Below are 19346 nucleotides of genomic sequence, written 5' to 3'. Positions count from 1 at the left end.
ATTCATGTCCCATGTATTTTAGCACATCATGTGCTCATTGGAAAGGGATGTGGTTTCGAAAGATCTGTGGAAGAATTTTCGGGGCATGGCATAATCGCGTCACAGTGGTGCCTTGATATAATCTTTATATCACTATAAACAATATTTTCCTGTCAGAGAAGGGGAAATTACAATTTTCACATTTCATATTCCATTTTCACTTTGTTGGATTTGAGAGTGTGATTGCCATCTGTTCTTGTTCCACATATCACCAGCGCACTGACTCCGTTTATACTATCAATATTTTCTCGGAGTTCATATGTCTCCTCCAGTTTCTCATTTGTTATGTCAGCAAAATATCAAGGCACGAGGAGGTCTGGAATACGACAAGACAGTTTGGGCGATGAAGACTTAAATTACTGCCACAGATGTCACACAAAGACTGCGCTCTGATGCTTTTCCTCCCTTCTGTGTATCTGTGAATGTCTCAGTGTGTCACAACTTATAAAGATGAAATGGTGTGACCATTACTGATACTTTTTTTCTGCCACAGCTTGTATCATATGTCAGATTATAGCCATATGACTTCTTGATTATTCCAAAGATGATTGTGATTCTTCATATATTATCATTCAGCTCACGCAGCATCTTTATCAATCACATATGTCATGTTCTTGAGAATCAGGCAGATCAAGTTTCATAACATTAATACCTCTCTATGGTATGAACCTCCAATATCTTCTTAAAGTATGTTTACTGTGCAGACAGGCCCGTTCAAAGCAACTGCAGGGGCCACCCAGGAACAGCGGCAGACATCACTGCACTTACTGGGAGATCTGGACCACCACCAATGGTCAGCAGACTGACCCAGGTCTTAATTTACAACTGAACAGACTGGGATTTATCCTGACGTACAGCACAAATAAATCTGTGGTGGAAGTGAGGTATGCTTTGAAGGCATCTAAAGTCAGTATCATACACTGCTTGAAAAGAAAAGGCCAACTTATGTTGACACATTTTTGTCCATACATTTTTCTGACTATATTGAGAGATTGCAATCTGAATAAAAACAATCCCACTGCACCATGTATGATTATGGAGAAGATCTTTATTAAACGCTTTTTGTCAGAGCTCCTCTACACGACCGACGAGGGGTTTGTGTGGTTGAATTTCATGGTAATTTAAAACATAATCAACAATCTGGATTTTGTTTCGTTGTTCTTTCAAGTGAACTGCCTGCTCTCACAGAGCTATAATGAAATCACCATCCACTGTTATTTAGCTGTTAACTTCTTCAAGTCTGTCAACAACATCTAAGTAAAATTGTGGCTGTGCTGCTATTTGAAGTGTTTCAGCACCACAGCAGCTCACTTTGTTTTAGAAAATGTGAAGTAATAAACATTCATAGATGCAGTAAAAAACCAAATTAACAGTGCAAGTCTGACCAATGTCATATCTTGTTGTTGGAGCTGACTTGTTCATGTGCACAGAAGTATTGAACTGCTGTGCGCCGCTGGAACAACTAGTCTACTATTACTCCAATCTTAAGAAAGTATTTTGTTAAACTTTTTTACATTTTATTTTGTAGTAAGAACTACTTTCAAATCAAAGAGGCAAAAACACAGCACAGGTTGTTTGACAAAATCAGCTGCTGTTTTGAAGACATTTCCAGATTTGGAAGAGACCATCGAGCTAGAATGAAAAATAAATTATCTGCTGCACACTAATGAAAAAACCTTGTTTAAAATCTGTTCCTTGAACTAAATGTGGCAGGAGGAAATGTCCTTACTTGTAAAATATGCCAACAAGTAAAACCTCATCTTCTTCTTGATGACAGGATTGAAGCAGTGAAAGCTTATTGCTGCCCACTTCCGGCGGCCATTTTAATGTGAGTGAACAAGTTGGATAAATGGATAAAACACCTTCATCTGCGCGACCTGCGTATTTGGCTGTTGTAAGAGCTTTCTTGGGATATCCTGAGAACAGAGGTAAGTGTTTGACGACCCACAGGATTTTTTAAAAGTTTGGCTGGTAAATTTATTTGAGAAAAACGCGCAACTAGCTCTGTAGTTAAACTTTTATCAGCTGAAGAAGTCAAACGACGTCGATGCCACGTTCAAGTTCCAAGAGAAGGGACATTTTGAAGGTAAGCTAGGTTAAGCTAACTTTATGTTGTTTGTTGGTTCGTTTGCTGTTTAAAATGTTCCTTAATTTCTCAGTAAGAGACATGTAACCTTCACTCATGTTGTAAACTTAGGCTTGGCCCATTTTGTAAGTGTTGAGCAAGAGATGTCACCACATAGAGTTTAATTAGCTTTTGTAGCTACATGGCAGTCTCAGCTTATGCGGTGATAACATTAGTTATCCATCCAACATCTTATTGCAAATGTAAGAATACTACATGTTATAGTTGAAGCATGTAACGTTATCTTTTTAAGTATTAGGAACACATCTTAAATCTATTTCCCCTCAGAGCATGAGCTGTTTAAACCTCAGGCAGCAGAATGAAAATAGTCTTTGACCATCTTTACCCCAACATTGTAAACCAGAAGATATCCATCATTGTTGTGTGGATAGTTGAGGCTGTTAGGCTTGGCAGGACTTGTGAAGTGTTGAAGGACATACTGTCTGTATTAAACAAGTGTTATGTTTTTCCTAGCTGAATGGTTTTCCTAACATTTTCAGCTGGTTTGCCGTGGCAGTTTATTGGCCTTCCCTTTTACAACTACACATGATATAGTTGTAGAGACATTTGTTTGTTTAATGCTTTTTCTATAAAGATCCTGTTGTCAATCTGAATCTTTATGATAAATGACATGGAAATGGCTCATCCCCCTTGGTGTGTTGTGTTTGAAAGAAAAAGATCACTACTGGGATTAGCAAATGCTTGTATGATCCTCTGGAACATCATGTATAATAATGCTGTTCCAAAGAGTTGTTAGGAAAATCCAAAAGGATTACATAGTGGATGGATAAACAGAAATCCTGTTGTGATCTCTGGCTGATTGTGAGGCTTTTCTGTCAAATCTCTGTAACAGTCACAGGCGGCCCAGGAGCACTTTCGGGTTCAATTGTGAGACCTTAGTGGGCGAGAATGGTAGTCTGAGCTGTCTCTTCTGTATCTCCCTTTTCATTCTCACAGACTAATTCATGGTTCTTCTCCATGACCGTGATGTGGTCAGTGTTGCAGACGCTTGGGGATCTTTTCAAAGGCTGGGCTCTATGTGTGTTACACACAGGCCTTGTGGTGGGTGAGGCTTAGACCTGGGTCAAATGACTCATCCAGACTTGGTGCTTGTCTCTGGGTCCAGAGAATCTTTGTGCTCACGTTAGTCTCATTATCTTGGTCTGGTGGTGCACTATGTCTTGGAAATGTTTGCGTTTGCGGATTTGTTTTGTTCCTGTCTGGAGAGGATTGAAACAAAATATTGTGGCAGTGACATTAACCTGATCATATGTGTACCTATTGTCAAACTACCTTCTCTCCATATCCAACTCAAGCTGCCTCAGGGTAACGTGGAACACCTCCACTGCTGCGGATTTTGTTTCACTGTAGGAGTTGATGGTTTCACTATCCTGTGCTCCAAGAGAGCTTTTTTTTTTCTTTTATGTTTTCATTAACATATAAAGTTGCAGTGAATTTATTGAGTCTGCACATGGCTTTTTACTCAAGCTGTGATTTATTACATGATCTCATGCAGCTTTATTCTAATTGGCTGCCAGCGTACTTTTTTATGTCTTAACCAATTAATCAAAGCCGTCTGCCAGAGGTCGCTGGTGGATGGCTGGGTTAGATCTATCTGTTGAGCTTTAGATCTTTGATCCACCTTTTATAGATTCACCCTAATTTCCTCTGTAGCAACAAACTTTTCATCGTCATGCCAAATATCAAATGAAAATCATCTTCTGTGTGATTCGCATCGCCAATCAAACAGAATCCGAGAACACTAAACCAACATCAGTTCTTCAACCAGATGCTAATAAATTTCATATTCCTGTAAAAGGATTGTCATGTCACTGTCTCTTTGTTTGAAGGGAGGTGATAAATATTTACTGGATGTTAGCTGGAGAGATTTTAGGCATGAAATGCTAATAAATTGTCATGTCTAGCTTGCCAGATTACATAAGAAAATGCAGTTGTATACCAAGGCATTGTGTATAATAAGGATTGATATGCTAATCACTTTGGATACATCTGTGTCTGCCCTCAGCAAAACCTTGCTAGCTCATTGCTCATTGCCTGTGCAGAGGCTTTAAATAATGGAGTGATCTTTGAAACGGATTCAAGAGTGTTCCTCACAAAATGCTGCTTTCATTTGTTCCTTTCCTTCTCTTCTGGCTGTAATGAATTCTTAAGCGCTTAAGCAATCACCCTTACAGGTTCCAGATAACCCGTTGCTCTTAAACTCTCATACAAAAACTGCGTAAGCGGTAGAAATAATATTGAATAATTTAGTTTGGCAATAATATCACTTTTGTAGTCTCTATGTTTCTTCATCAGGACTCCAAGGGACAGCATGCAGGAAAAGGGTGGAGTAGGATTGAATGATGATGCTGTTACTGGCCAGTCGGGAGGGGAGGAGACGTGTGATCGGCTCTGTTCAATAGCCTCTAATGGATATCTGACCAGGGGTGACCAGAGAACGTCTGTACTAATGCCAGATGAAGGTTGATGGCTGTAGCTGCTTCACACCTGCTGCTCTTCTCTTTTCTCTTTTCCTCCGCTCTCTCCTCCTGAGTATCATGTCCCTCTGTTGGCAAGTAGTGTATAAGTGGCCTTTTGTTGCCTTTCTTTTTGCACATACCTGTCATCAGCATTAGCTTCACTCAGTTGATTATTGTTAAGGGCCACTGGCTTGTAGGTCACAACAGGGGAAATGGCAAAGGACAGATTAATTGTCGCAATGTGAGTAACATTGGAAGTGTTTGGTTCTCTTCCTTCCCAATCACCCAAATGACGCTGTTTCCCCTCATCAAAGACCGGCACTGCCAAAAGTCTGATCTCAATTTCCCAGCAATGCAATGCGAGATGGAATTATTCAGGGGTCATGATACATTGGCTTCAGCTCGGTTGAACCGAAGCATGATGGACGGACCGGAACATTAACAAGTCACATTTGTTGTTGTGACGGAATTCTCCATGATTTGCTTAAGATGTTGAGAGTATCAACATACAAGGAAGATGGATTTCTTTCTTCACTTTTTACGGCAGAGCTAGGATGAAATCCTGTCTGAGTCATAAGTGTTTTTGCTCTGGCTTTAGAAAATGCTTTCCATTTTCTGGGGTTCAGTTTTATGATTTTGAACAAAGAATGATTGGATGTCTAAACCAGCTGTCCCAGATTGTTTTTTCACTCTATCCACCCTGAGGACAGCTTAAACTTCTGTTTTATTTACAGCCATTTCAATCAAAAGGTTGTAAATGTAGTGTTTATCCAAATTGAGTACCTCTGAAACCTCGGTAGGCTGTTTGAACCTCGGGAATAGACTTCACTCAAAAGAAAATGTTGTGTCAGAAGGTTTCACAGCAGGTAGGCTACCTCAATGGTCGACATTGGAGCTTTTTTTTTTGCCACACTGTTTTATCTGTTATTAAGTAGGGACCACAAAGATCTAGAGAAGTGGGTAAAAAAAAAAAGTACAATCTTGTAAAATTGTGTAACCCACAAGTGTGAGCCTATACTATATGTGCTGTAGGATAAGCATGCAGACAGACTTAATAGTACATGATCTCATTGGTGGCAGCGCAAGAGTGAACATGAAAATAAAATAGATTTATTGGATAAGGGGGAAACACGACTTTTTGGTATCCAAAACAACTTTTTCGCTGAATGGGTAGAAACATCATCACTCTATATAGAATGAATATAACACTGATTATAAGCTTTCATAAAGAGAGCATATCCATTAGCCATAAAGGCCATCTCAGTTGAAGTCCTATAATGTAAGAATTACTAAGTGGTCTGCTCACTTTATCATTTACAGCAGACCCATTTTAACAACCTCATTCCGGCTCTTTTAATCATTTTGTTAGAAGGCTGATTAACCCAATCATTAGTTATGTCTGATGCTAAGCACAAAAAAACTCTTATTTTATTTAAAAGTTTAGCCCAGGCTGTTTAAGGAGAGGAAATTTACAAGAATCAAACTGAAAGCATTTTGTTAGATTACAAAGGTACATTTGTTTTATTTACTTTCGTATACATGTTTCTTTTTTCAAATGTGAAGCTATTAAACAAAGTGGACAAAAACAAACTAAAAGTGCATTGTTAACATTTGAATTCCTAGCTTTACAGATCAGAAATGGGGAATGTAAGGGTGTTTTCACATTAGGTACTAATGTTTTATAATGCACATTAGTAATTTCGTATTGACTTTAGTGTGCACCTACGTGTGCATCTAGTTGGTTTGCGACAATGCTAATCAAACGAACTGGACTTTGGGGGTCGAGTGTACTCGGATCCAGGCCTGGTTTCCTGATATGAAAGCACCCTGTCTGGTCCCTTGGTACTTCACCTTTTTCAGATCTGGCCCTTGTAAAAAAGTAGCTGAATAGGCCAGATTTACAGCCTTTGAAAATCTCTCTTAACCATTACTCAATAATCCATTAAGCTTGGATCTCTCAAGTTTACATTAACAAACTAACAGAGGCATTTATCAAATGATTAAGTCATGGAACTGAATATGAGCCTTAAACTGTTTTTGTTACAAGAAAATCATTTCAAGATTACAACCAATGACTTCTGTGTTCTGAATGTTCTCTCTACTTTCTAATTGTTCCCATTATAAGATTAACACTCATCTGAATCATCCTCTGTCTCTTGTGTCATCTCAGTGGGGCAGAATCTGCCTGTGAACCCCCCTACAAATTGCTTTTGATATTTATGTTGCACTTTGGCTCATGTCAAAGAGTGACCAGTGAATGAATGAATGAATGAAGAGAAATCATTGATAACCAGGCAATTTTTGGTTTCCTCCATGATGTCACTGAGAGTTTAGCTCATGGTTGGGCTTTGCACGCTGAAGAGTCTTTCAAGTCTTTCAAGTCTAGGCCAAACAATGAGGGGTTTTGAGGCTGATACTAGTTTCTCTGATACATTTCCATGAAGCTGAGAGGTGCTTGGGACTTGCCAACAGTTTTGAGGGAGAAAAGAAAGAAGAGCAACTTGAGAGAAGAGGTTAGAATGACTGTTGAAAAATGTATATTGCCAGCAGCTGTGGTCTTTTTGCCACAGATCAAACAGGGAGATACAGGCAGTGAAGAAGTGTGAGGAGGTTGAACTGTGCCAGCCCTCCACAAGAGGGCACAGATGATGTTGCTGAAGGAGGCTAACTAGATCTCCTTATGAGTGTTTGTGATGACATGCCTAGTTGGTAGGGCCCTTCATGTTGAGCCCTGGCCCGGCTCTGGTCATTAATCTCCTGTTGTTATTACATGTCTAGTTTCTGCTGAAAGACCGAAAGTCCCTCGTTAGAAAATCATAATGATAGCTTAATGTCCTCTTAAACACACAATTTTCACAGTTGATAGGATTTGATACAGACTATAATTTTAGTCTCTTTTTAGATTGTGAATTTCAAGGCTACAATGTGAAGTCTACAGAGGGATGTGACAAAATAAGGGTGAGAAGCTCGAGTCCCTTTCCTACAGTGTAGATCAAAAGGTTCTTATTATGTTTATATTGTTATAATGCACAACTGCTATTGCTTTTGTGAGATTTTTGTTAAAAAATCGATTCCCGTGCTAGAATATATTTTTTTTTTTTAACATTGTACAAGTTGGGAAAGCATAACACTTTTTATTACATTGTTGTAATAGTCCTACCAAAGCTGAAACGATTAGTTGATTTAATACTGTATATGCTGAATATCTTTGGATTTTTCATGGTTGGTCAGACAAAACAAAACATTAGAAGATGTCATTTTTGGGTATGGGAGATCATGATGGACATTTTACACATTAAAAAATTAAGATAAAGATAAAGGAAGATAGACATAAGAGTCTCGATTCAGAATCGATTCACACATGTCAAAATTGTATTTTTTTAAAATGTTAATTAATGCAATGATGATGGAAAAAAACAGGAAGAACTCAACTGCAGGGTCAGTGCAGCACCCAGCCATTCTACAGCAGGCACACGCTCGAGTGTAAGAGTGAAATTCAAGCTGTTGCAAGCATTTTATTTGATGACTAAATAATGACCTTTGCGAGATGAACGTGAAGTAGGCCACAGGTTGAATGTTGTGAATACTTTTTATGCTGTCCCTCAGAGACCTAACATTAATGGTATGGAGCAATGATCAGCTGACCCACACTCACTATGCTCTCTGTCTGTTTTACCTAAAAAACCCTGAGGTAAAACAGATGAAAATAGTTTTCCATTATCCTCAACACAGGAACAAAACATGACTCATTTTATTCAGTTAGCCTATAATGGAGACATGAAAGCAGATAGAAATGGTGCCAGGCTGCCAGCTTGACTGGATTGACAGTCAGCCTTCATTTTCCCAGGAAATTTTATGCCCGATGGCAGACAAAATTGCGCAATGAAAGCGAGGTTTATAGGGTTTATAAACGCCAATGGTGTCATTATTGTGTAGCCATTACATTGTGCAATCAACATTTACTTCCAAATGATTTCTTAAAGCAAAAACCTTGTATGTTGCCAGTTAAAGATACTCACCTAAGTAAAAGAATTTCAGCAGCCGGTCACTCTTTTACTTGGTCCTGTTTTCCATTGATAAACAAAGGTTTAAACATCTATAAAGACTTTTTTTCCCCCTTCCTGGTCAGATTTACCACCTCTATCTGTCTCCTCTTTGCAGAGCAGGATGTGGAGCAAGACTATGAAGTGATCATAATAGTATCACCTGCCCTTTAGTGCTGGATGTCAGACGCTGACAGAGAAAGAGCAGTCAGGGTTTGATTTACAGCAACATGTGGTCTTGGCTGCTGTTTTGTACTTGCAGTTGGTGTGCTATTACAGAGCCTCTGACTCTGTAGATAGCCCCATATGGTGCAAAAGACATCTGATGTTGTCTTACTGTGTCAGGAGTTTTGTTTGGAATAAAAAGACGATAGAGTGGGTTGGATCGAGGGATGGGAATTTGTATCTGTTTTCCAAGTGTTCCTAGTTAATGTCAAAAACAATAATCATTGAAAATAAATTGGTGCTTTGTATTTATATGTCTTTGAATAACATTCAACCATTTTTTTTTTATTGCAGCATGATGTCAAAATAGATTATTGTACTTTTTTCATCATGTTGCTGGCCTTTCTGCAGTTTATCTAGACATGCTTTTCTCTTGTGAGGCAAGAACCTTTACATGGAAAATGTAGTATAGTTAGAAAATTGAATTCTGCCTGTGCTATACTATTGGTCTCCTCTCGCCCATGAACCTAATTGATACCTACGGCCAGTGGTGAAGTGTAAACAGACAGGCAGCTGGTGAGACAGCCATGTGTCTTGGACAGAACAGCCACCCAGCGCATAATGTAGTGCAGTTTGGATTGTTCACTCCCTCTTCTGTGGCTGTCAGGGCCGAACAGAGGCGAGGAGACGACCACACAAAAGAAATATTTGTCCAATCTGTCCAAGCAAACTCCCCAATTGAGGACTGAACTTTCCCATCGCATTGCTCTGTCTGTGTGACATGTAATTGAAAGAGGAATGACGCTTTGAACTGAGAAGGAGGCAGCCTTTGCATTTAAAAAAGAATGACCACTGACAAATTATGCACCTGTTCTGTTTAATTTTGACCTGGTCAAACTTCAACATAGGAAAATATATTTAGGTTTTACAATAATGAAGTCAACTTAGACTAAACAATAGCTTGGCAGCATTTTCAAAGCTCCTTTTGCTTAGTAAAAAAACATTTAAAGTTACCAGTGGAATACCAAAGATAAAAAGATATTGGTTTTAGACCACGATTTCTTGCATTAATGTTTATCTGCAGATCTTGAATATGTTATTTTAATACACCACATTAAAGATTGTTGAACCTGTTTTGAAATAAGCCAAGTCTGTATGTCTGGACGATTATTACCATATGCAAACATCAAATATATCCTCATTGAGCCATAGTTGAAGGCGTGCCATTTAAACACAATGTTTTTTAAAGATTCTTGGTCCATAGAGCTCTGCCCTGTTCATAAAATGGGGTCTCCTTCTGTCAGTATCTCCAGGCTTCTCAGATGGCTCTGCTTCCAGCGTCACAAAGAGCCAGGAAGTCTCGATCTGTGTGCGACTACTAAAATGTTTATCTCTCTCAATTCATGAGGGTCTGCCGTCAAGAACTCTGATTCAGTGTGTGTCTGTGTGTATCTGTGTGTGTGTAGACTCAAATGGTTTTGCCAGTGTGAAGTGAAAAGGGTTGCCAGGGTGGTCAAAGCAAGCTGTTTGCTCATGTCCAGACCCGCAGAATGGATGAGGACACAGATGGGATTTCTCTCTGGTGGACTTTTCTTGTGACCTAGCCTCTCTGTGTTTGGAGAGACATGGAAACCTCAGCTAGAATGGACAGGCATCTTATTGAATGAGGGAAGACTTAGGGCTTTCACCCAACATGGTCTGAATAGGATGTGGGAGACAGGCAGCGAAAGTTGTGTTGGGGGTTTGTTGAGATGAGGTCAATATAATGTGAATGGCCCATGCTGTCACCAATTGCTCTCTCCTTTGACTTTGGGAATGAAAACATGTTTTTAGATCCTAATGAACTTACTGACCATGCGCATGTGTGTCCAGAGCATGTGGTAGATTGATATAAAATGGTGGTCTGTCCCATAGTTGTCTAATGCAACTCAGGCGCGTCCGGGCCTTGCCCTCTGAGGCTCGGTAGAGCCGCACTACCATAAAACTTCAAAGCCTGGACCATAGAAATCATCTGGGTTTGTTTCTCTCCACTCTGAGTACTTCTGCATTTCTCTTGAGAACCATGCAGAGATTCACAGAACAGCAGCACATTTTCAAAGGGAAACGAAGTGCATCTCCATGAATTGTATCCAAGAAACTGTTCTTGGCTTAATGGACAGGGCAAACTCAGTATATCTGAAGTTAATAGCAACGTGCATTAATAGGAGAGATAGTGCTGAAACAGATTTTCCATGAATGGTCTGCTGATCTTTCCCACCACAGGATGATTAATCTACCTTATTACACTACATTGGTTTTAGAAAATAAAGGTATAGGTGAATAAAGGTGTTGGTGGACTTAAATCAACTAGAAATGGCATGAAAACGCTCTCAACAATAATAATTTTTAAATTTCTCAACAGGAAATGCCACAGATACAAATGGCTAACATCAAAACAGACAAAAGTTTCCAAATCCACCAAAGTAATATAGTCCATGCTTCCCTTTGTCATACAGTAGGTGTTAGTCATTTGCTTGTCATCTGGCCTCATGCCTGGGACTCATTTGCTATAGGAGACCCAGCCAGAAGCTGAATTAGCAAGACAGCATTACTCCCAGGGTCACAGGGGCACAGAGTTTCCTCTTCCATGATAACGTGGCTAGTCCAGGGGAGAAAATGGGGATTTGCTGGGAGTGTAATTGGTGTTTAAAAGAAGATACATACAGACGGGAGATGCAGAGATAGTCCTCTTACACCAAGCCAATTGACACAGCGTCATGTACTGATGGGATTTCTCCTTCCACTGTAAAAGTAAATCTTCATACCTAAATACTGCAGCTTACCAAATGCACCTACTGTAGTTTTAAGCTCTTTTGGTGTTGACAAGGATGGTTCTAGTGTGTTAAAGATTCCCATTCGCCTTCAGGGTTGAGTTGTTGCACCAACTGAAGGAGTTTACGTATTTCAGGAGTGACGGTTAAATGGGGGTGGGAGGGGAATCCACGGTGCAGTTGTGACTTGCTGACAGGTGTAGCACGACCAGGGGTGAAAGGTCAAGACAGTTTCCATGGCAATACAGGTCTGGAACTGTCCCTGGAAACATACTTGGACAGAACAAGCAATCACTGGTGCTCTGGGTATCACTCCTACAGTAATATTGCCTGATTTGCACAACTAGGCAGTTTTCAGTGTATGGTGTGTATATTTTTTTTCTGATTTTTTTGCCAATTCTTGGTGTTTTTGTTTTTTTTCTCACATTAATTTATTTGTTTGTTCATTTAGGAATTTAGGAACAGTTCAGAGTTGAAAACCAATCTTGTAGAAGTGAGGTGGTACAGTTGATCTGTGCAATCTTTTAAACACATTTTTTCCTTTCAGTTCATGATGGTAGTAGACTTGTTTGTGAAAGTGGCAGTGATTGTAGAATGACTTATCATAACCATCAGATGAAGAAAATAACAGATTTTTGCTATGTAAGAGATATGTAATGGAGGATGTTAACAATCACTGTCAGTTAGGGTATAGCCTCGGCTTTCCCTAAGCAGGCCTGGTCTATCTATCTCTATCATCTATGTCTTGCCTACTTAGTCAAGCAATAACATACATGATTTCAGACGTATAAATGCATTCTTTCTCTTGTAAGATAGTGCTACTTAAAAACCACAGTTGGGCGGTAGAGGTGACAGAGGCTAGATGTATTTTCGACCCAGTGGAACAGAACTTTGTTTCAGAAGTGCAAAATGGGCACATTAACATCGGGTTAAACCAACATTGGGAATGGGAGTGACGCCAAGATCATTAGAGAGAGAGAGCAAGCGCCGGGCAGGGTCAGGTTACATGATGTCGACCCCCAGACCTGCCCTGAACCTATCTGTCAGAGGAGAGGCAGAGGCAGAAATGGAGACGAGGAGGAGGAAGAAAAGACTTCAGTTCATTCAGCAGGACACTGTTGCTTACTTTGGTGCGTCAGAAAAGAGCCTAATCAGAGCTGATGGTTGAATTAGAGCCATTTCAAGTCATACTATCATTAACTAAGTCATGTGCGTGCAACCGCTTGCTTCCAGTTAGATTTAAGAAACCAAGCTATCTGGTGATGTGTTTTCCTCAACATTTATGCAATAAAATCAAACAAGGTCCAACTAATTTATCATACAGTAATTGGTCATTTTTGTCAGGTGACACAAGAGTAATATTGCATTATGGATCAACATTATGTCAGTGATTTGTTATTGTGCTCTGAATCCAACACTGGGATGTCTGTGGCCTGGATGTGACATCATGCAGGGAGGTGAACCCAGTGCTGGGTCAGGCCCTAATGAGACCCGCAGAAGAGTCATTACAGTCAGTGGGAGAAAGTTAGACTGTTGAGAGCAGCAAACCGCCGGGTGGAGCAGGCCCCCGTCCCCTCTCCCTCCATTCCCACCCCCCCATCCTCCTCTTCCACCAGCTGGCTAACAGATGGAAGGACCTGTTGGCCAAGAAAGTGAAGGAGAAGAAGGGAATGTGGGCGAGGAGGGGGAAACATTTCAGTGACAGATATATTGAATGATAAGCAAATTTGCGGATGCCTGAATCAGAGCTCAGGGAGCACTTACATATTTTTTTCTCCCTCATTATGGACAAGTGTGACAAGTGTGTGTGTGTATATGCGTGTGGAGGCGACATTTGGCTAGGGTCGCCGATTGGGTTATGCAATGTTAGCATTTGGCGTGTTTGTTTACAAGGCTTGTGAAATCAAGGAAGTCAGATTGTGCGGGGGAAGGTGATAAGAATGTCAGAGGATGGGAGGCAGAGTGGGTACAGGCCGTGCAATTTGCGGGGTTGATACACGTGTGTGTGTGTGTGCCTGTGTGTGTGTGTGTGTGTGTGTGTGTGTGTGTGTGTGTGTGTGTGTGTGTGTGTGTGTGTGTGTGTGTGTGTTGCATTTGTGGTCAAGGAGCGCAGCAGTTAGAATGATCTCTGTCCTGCTGTTATTTACCTTCCAGGCCCTTCAGAGAGGAAACCAGTGGGTGTGGTGGGATCAACAGGGACTTGTCCTCCTAGATTTATACAAACACCACCTCCTCAGATCGGCTGAGAGTTTGCTCTGTCCGTGTGCTATTGAGTACATAATTTTTAAGCTGTATGCACAGGTGGTAGCTATGGAAAAGGAAGTCAGTTCCCAGTTTAACTGCTGTCTTTGTTGGTTTTGGTTTCAGTAGATATATTGTACCTATTTTAAGATATTTGATAAGTTCTGTAAAGAGTATAATATGTGTATTGATAAAGTATCTTGTAACATCCTTTTTCTGTGTGCTGTGAACAAGCGTTCAGATAAAATGAGGTCATATTTGACTTTTGAGAGCCAATAGGAACCTATCAAAATATTTTGAATGTAATATATTTATGGTTTTATTACCGTGGGGTGGTAGATACACTTTTCTCATTAAATGACAAGTTTGAAACACCTGAAGAAACATTTTCTCGCTAGTGTTGACAAAGCTGCGCACTGGATGTTTCAATAGTATTAATGTGCATTTTCTATTAAGATAAACATACTGTTGCTGATTGAGAGACCTCTAGCACATTGTTGGCATATTTGTTTTTGTTTTCTATAAAACTCAATAGGTCTCGACAGCTGATGTCATCTCTCCTCTTGTAGATATTGTTTCATGATCATCAGGCTAAATGTACCCATTTAATGCTATGAAAATAAGGGATGGATATGAATGGTGGAAAATAAACCTTTTTTCAAAGCTAATATTCAGATGGGGAGACAGTATTGTTTATTCCGTGATTTTTATTTTATCTGAATGATCTTATTTTGCATAATTTATGTATAATAATATATAATAATGTTCTGTTCATTGTTCAAGAGGTAATAATACAGAAACGGATCTGGTTTTATCAGGGTGACAAAGCCCCTGTAAAACCATTTAACATTTAAATGTTAAATGGTGACATCTGACCTGATGGGTTAACACTTAGGTGATGTTATTTCTGTTATTTCCTGTCTGAGTGTAATCCTAAATGATTGTTTTTGTTTTCCATCCTGCTCACAAACAAAGGAAATTAATTTGTTGCCTAGGCCCAGCAAGTTTTGTGTCTCTAACAAAATAAAATCAAGTTACATGTCTCAAATATGTTGACTAAATAAATTGTTTTAAAACTATTTCAGTGAGTCTTCAATCGTTATTTCAATAGATGTAATGTTTCCCTTAGCTATTCATAGCTCACTCAACCCTTTTAAGTAGGATAAATCTTCGGACACAAATACATGTTTGGGAAACTCTAGCCACTTCCTCAGGATTTTTATAGCTGTGTGGCTCTTCCTCAGTTACGATGGAAAAATACATCTGGCAGGGTACGATGCGCCTTATTGGAGGCCAGAGCCTTGCAACATGTTCTGTGTATCATCATGCTCTGCTCATCTTTGTTGGATATTTCAGGGAAATCCTGACATGAAGAGGCTTTCCTCCCCAGCTCAACTGTTTTCTTTCCCACAGCTCTCAAGATATTTTGGTGGTCAGTCCCTCTCAGCAGGATTACACTGTATATACTACACAGAGGTGGTTTGCGCAGATTTGGCTGGGACTACAGGTTGCAACGCAGAAATGTCTTTACAATTATGGTGCAGTACCTGGTAGAACTGCAACTACTAGTTGATTAATTAAGTAGTTGATGAAAAGAAAATTATTTGACAGCTATATTGATACATATTTGAGAACCGTTTCAGTTATTTTTCAAGCAAAAATGTCAACCATTCCCTGGTTCCAGCTTGTAAATGTAAAGATTTGTTGCTTTTCTTCGTCTTTTATGATGCTAAATGAAGAGTCTTTGGGTTTTGGACTGTTGGTTGCCAGGGAGCGTTTTCTCAGTCTTTTCATAGGCTCTTCATTTCATTTTAATACTGGTGCTGGGTCCAGCTTGGCATTTCTAATTTCCTCTTAGGAATTGTTTCCTTGGCAGACTGCAGATCAGTTTCAGTTGTTCCAGCTCTAGTTTTTAGCCTACTTTACATATTTTTTTCAGTTTCAACTAATATTTACTTGACCCTGAGATGATCAGCAGCAGTTTCCTTTGTAAAAGGCAACTCCTTTAGTATCCATTTACATTCATTACACTCCCTTACACTTTTACAACAGTTTGAATGACAATCACTGTCATTGCTGTATCTCAGGTCAAAGCCCTCACTTCCTCTCGCCCGCCCCCTTCTCCACCTCCTACCTTGTCCTCTGTTGTACTTTCCTTAGAACCCAAGACTGTAAAATGCTAATTTGCTAGTCAGTTGTCTCAGGGTTTTGTTTTTGGCAGCTGAGAGCAGACCTGACCTGGCTCGGACAGTTTAGGTAGGTGCAGGGACAGCTGCTCTGCAGCTCACCGACTGTGTGAGAAAATGGTCATCACAGGACTCTCCTCAGGGCTTTACTGTTCTCTTCCCCCGTGTTTTGTCCTGTTGGGAATGAGGCACTTGGCCATTCAGACTCATATCCCGGCCGCAGCACCAACAGAGCTTCTGCTGTTGTCTGCTTTGAGGGAATTTGTCCCAAAAACGAGACGTCACCTGGCCATTCTGAAATACTCATTTAAGTCAGACTGAATATAGCTCTGTTTTAAGAGTCAGACTTTTCTGCATCTTTCTTTATTGCTGTCTGCACTAAAGGGCATTCTTGGAAAAAAGAGCTCATTTAATAAAGTGAGAAACACGCTTGACTTGAAGTCTTGAATACCTTGTTGAACAGCCAGGAATGTTTAAGTGAGTGTGCTTTTATTCTCTGTACCATTTAGGCATAAAGACGGTGGGCATCCTGTTGGGCTGATTGACCTACTGATGTGTGGCACCTATGTACCTTGTGCTAAATGCGTTGTTTGCTTTTTGATAGTTCAGTATATACTCAAATTGGATTTATGTCTGTCTGGGCAAAAGGTTAAAAGTTGCACCCTAGAGAGTGTGCTAAAATAAACTGTTATGCCCCTATGGATCCTTAGGGAAAGCCCATAAACCCAAATTCCTCCAACAACTGAAATCTCCTTGTCTCCTGTCGTGAAAATGTGAATGAAACATTTCTGGACGTCATTTAAGCATTCATGGGTTGTTTTTGTTAGCTGTTGAGTCTTTGTACATCATGACTTTTCTAGACTGTCTGCACAGGGTGAGGTTGAAGTTGTGCATATAATTTTGAGATTGTTGGGAAGGTTCCTTCTGTGTGTTTTCATCACATTTGTCTATTAACTGCTACAGACCACAATGCAATTGGTATGGCTTTAGCCCCATGAAACTTTTTAATTAGTCTAAGCTGGTGAAGTGCTGTAAGTGTGATTGGAAAATACCTCAGTGTTCTTAATAACCCACCAAGCAACCACTAGCCTACACAACTGATGTTGTTGACAAGTGAAAAAAGACTGGGAGGAAATGTGTCATAATGTACAGTCATATCAAGTGAACTGGCATCATTTGTAAAATCCTTCAAATTTGCAAGCCCCACGCACCTTTTTAAGAACCAGTGCAAACATCTAGCTGTTAGTGAATGCATGTTAATGTCTGTTTGCTCTGTGACTGAAGATACAGGCTGGGTAGAGCGGCTGAGAGCTGCTGATAAGATCAGGAGATGCCTGGAGTTATTGGTGTCCCTCTTTGCAGGCTGTCATTTCCTCTTTTACGTGTCTCCGCTTTAAGACGTACTTGAATAACCTTTATTAGCCTGTGACTTCTCAGCCTAGACGTCATGTGCTTCCATATGCTTACAATTGCTTTTCTGTTTGACGTTGTTCTGTCGAGACAGGTATGTTGCGAGAGCAGTTGACTGTCGGGAACAAAAGACTTGGCTTCTAAAGTACCTGTATAGACAATGATATGTGCACTACATGGAGAGAGAGTGTTACAGCAATCAAAAAAAAGGTCTTTGGGCACATGCATATGAATTGATGTATGGAGCACTTTTGTAAAAGAGATAGCACAGGTTTAAGCATAGAGTTGCAGTCTTCCTTTTTAAAAATGTTTACACAATTTACAAACAGAAAATTCCTTGAAATGTAGCCAGTCTTTGATGCAAAATGTCTGCTCCTTAGAATTTAGCACTGTCATCACTCAACAAACTTTGTTGAAGGTGAACACTTAGATAAGCACCATGCAGCATAGCATCCTGGATTTCCTAAACACTGAAATAAGTCCAGAACCTGAGTGCTAGTATAACTCATCAACTGGCTTTGTTTTTACAACTTCATATAAAGGTTTCTGGCATTTGTCTCCTGGACACAGATTCTTCCCAATAGGCATATTTTCCTGTGTGTGACGATTTTAAAAGGAGTTGGGCTTTACTTCAGCTCGTCGTTGTCAGTATATCTGAGGGGAGCTATAACTACAGTGAAGGGCGTTGTGACTCTCACTTGTATATGCAGAAAAACCTTCTTTTATTCCTTTCCTGTCTTTTAAAGCCACACTGTTCCTCAGAGCACAAAGACGCTCATGGCAGTAATATCTCAGATGAATGTACTTGCAGATATATGTTCCCACTCTGTATTCACACTACATCTCCACCTAGCCAAAAGGGATTTTTTGGGACAGGTGTTGTAAATTAGCATTTGCTATAAACACTTAGTGCAGTACATCTGGTGCTTGTGCATGATATTATGTTGCTAGGGAACAACCAATGTGTTTTTTCTTTTATTCAGGGCAGATAATCCATATAGGAACTGATATACATTTTTAGTAAAAATGAAAATCTTAGTCTCAAAACTTAGAATATCCAGTGAGGGAATGTAACTTAGTGCAATTTACTTGAGTACTGTGCTGAAAGTCTATTTCTGCTACCTCTACATTTATGTAATCACTTAAATTACCAGCTACTTTGCAGATTCAGATTATTCAGTTTTGATAGGCTGTCATGTGTGACATGCAAATGAGCAATTTGATATAAAACTGAATATTGCCTTTTTTATCTGACAAAACTCCAAATAACATGCATCTCCATTAAAAGACATTTAACATTTCACATTTGTAAATGTTTTGTATTTTTAATTGATGCTGTTGTCTTTTTTAATGCTCTCATTCTACTAAATTTTTGGGTGATTGGGATTTTATGTGAAATAATCTGTGTAACACCTGGCCTGCATGTTTTGGATGTTTCCCTGCTTCAGCATTCATTCATCCATTTGAAGCAGGTGTGTTGGGGCAGGGAAACATCTTAAATGTAGGGCAGAGAGCCCCAAGGACAAGGACTGAAGAACACTGATCTAAATAAAATGTTGTTATATTAACTATTAATCCAAAGTTTAACATTTTAAAAAGCCCCTTTCACTAAAGACGCCTAGGAGATGCTTTAACCATCCCAGCTGTAGCTCAGGCCCCCCTGTTCTCCAGCTATTAAGAATTACCCAGCCAGTGCCATGTGATCAATATGTTTTCCTTTCCCTTTCAAGTCAGTGATGGTCTTAAATGGGTCCTGCAGCCTTGGCCTGTCTGGCCTTTCTCCCAGCCACACTAATCAGGGACCCTTGTGTACGCCTGTCTGGCTCTTTCACAGCCAGCCTGGGAGC

At 39.9% G+C, this 19346-nt stretch overlaps 1 protein-coding gene across 6 annotated transcripts in view; it reads left to right on the top strand.

Annotated features, from left to right (window-relative positions):
* The first annotated feature begins 1877 nt into the window (after nucleotides 1-1877).
* Nucleotides 1878-19346, top strand: part of sulf1 (sulfatase 1) — a 91463-nt gene continuing 73994 nt past the window's right edge. For 3 of the 6 annotated variants that reach the window (XM_073487798.1, XM_073487794.1, XM_073487800.1), the window contains exon 1: nucleotides 1878-1967. The gene's annotated coding sequence lies outside the window, so the exon portion shown is untranslated. The other 3 variants (XM_073487796.1, XM_073487795.1, XM_073487797.1) reach the window with 2 other exon arrangements.

The sequence above is a fragment of the Pagrus major genome, chromosome 19, assembly GCF_040436345.1.
Source record: "Pagrus major chromosome 19, Pma_NU_1.0".
Classification (NCBI taxonomy): Eukaryota; Metazoa; Chordata; class Actinopteri; order Spariformes; family Sparidae; genus Pagrus; species Pagrus major.
This window is presented reverse-complemented; position numbering and strand designations above follow the sequence as displayed.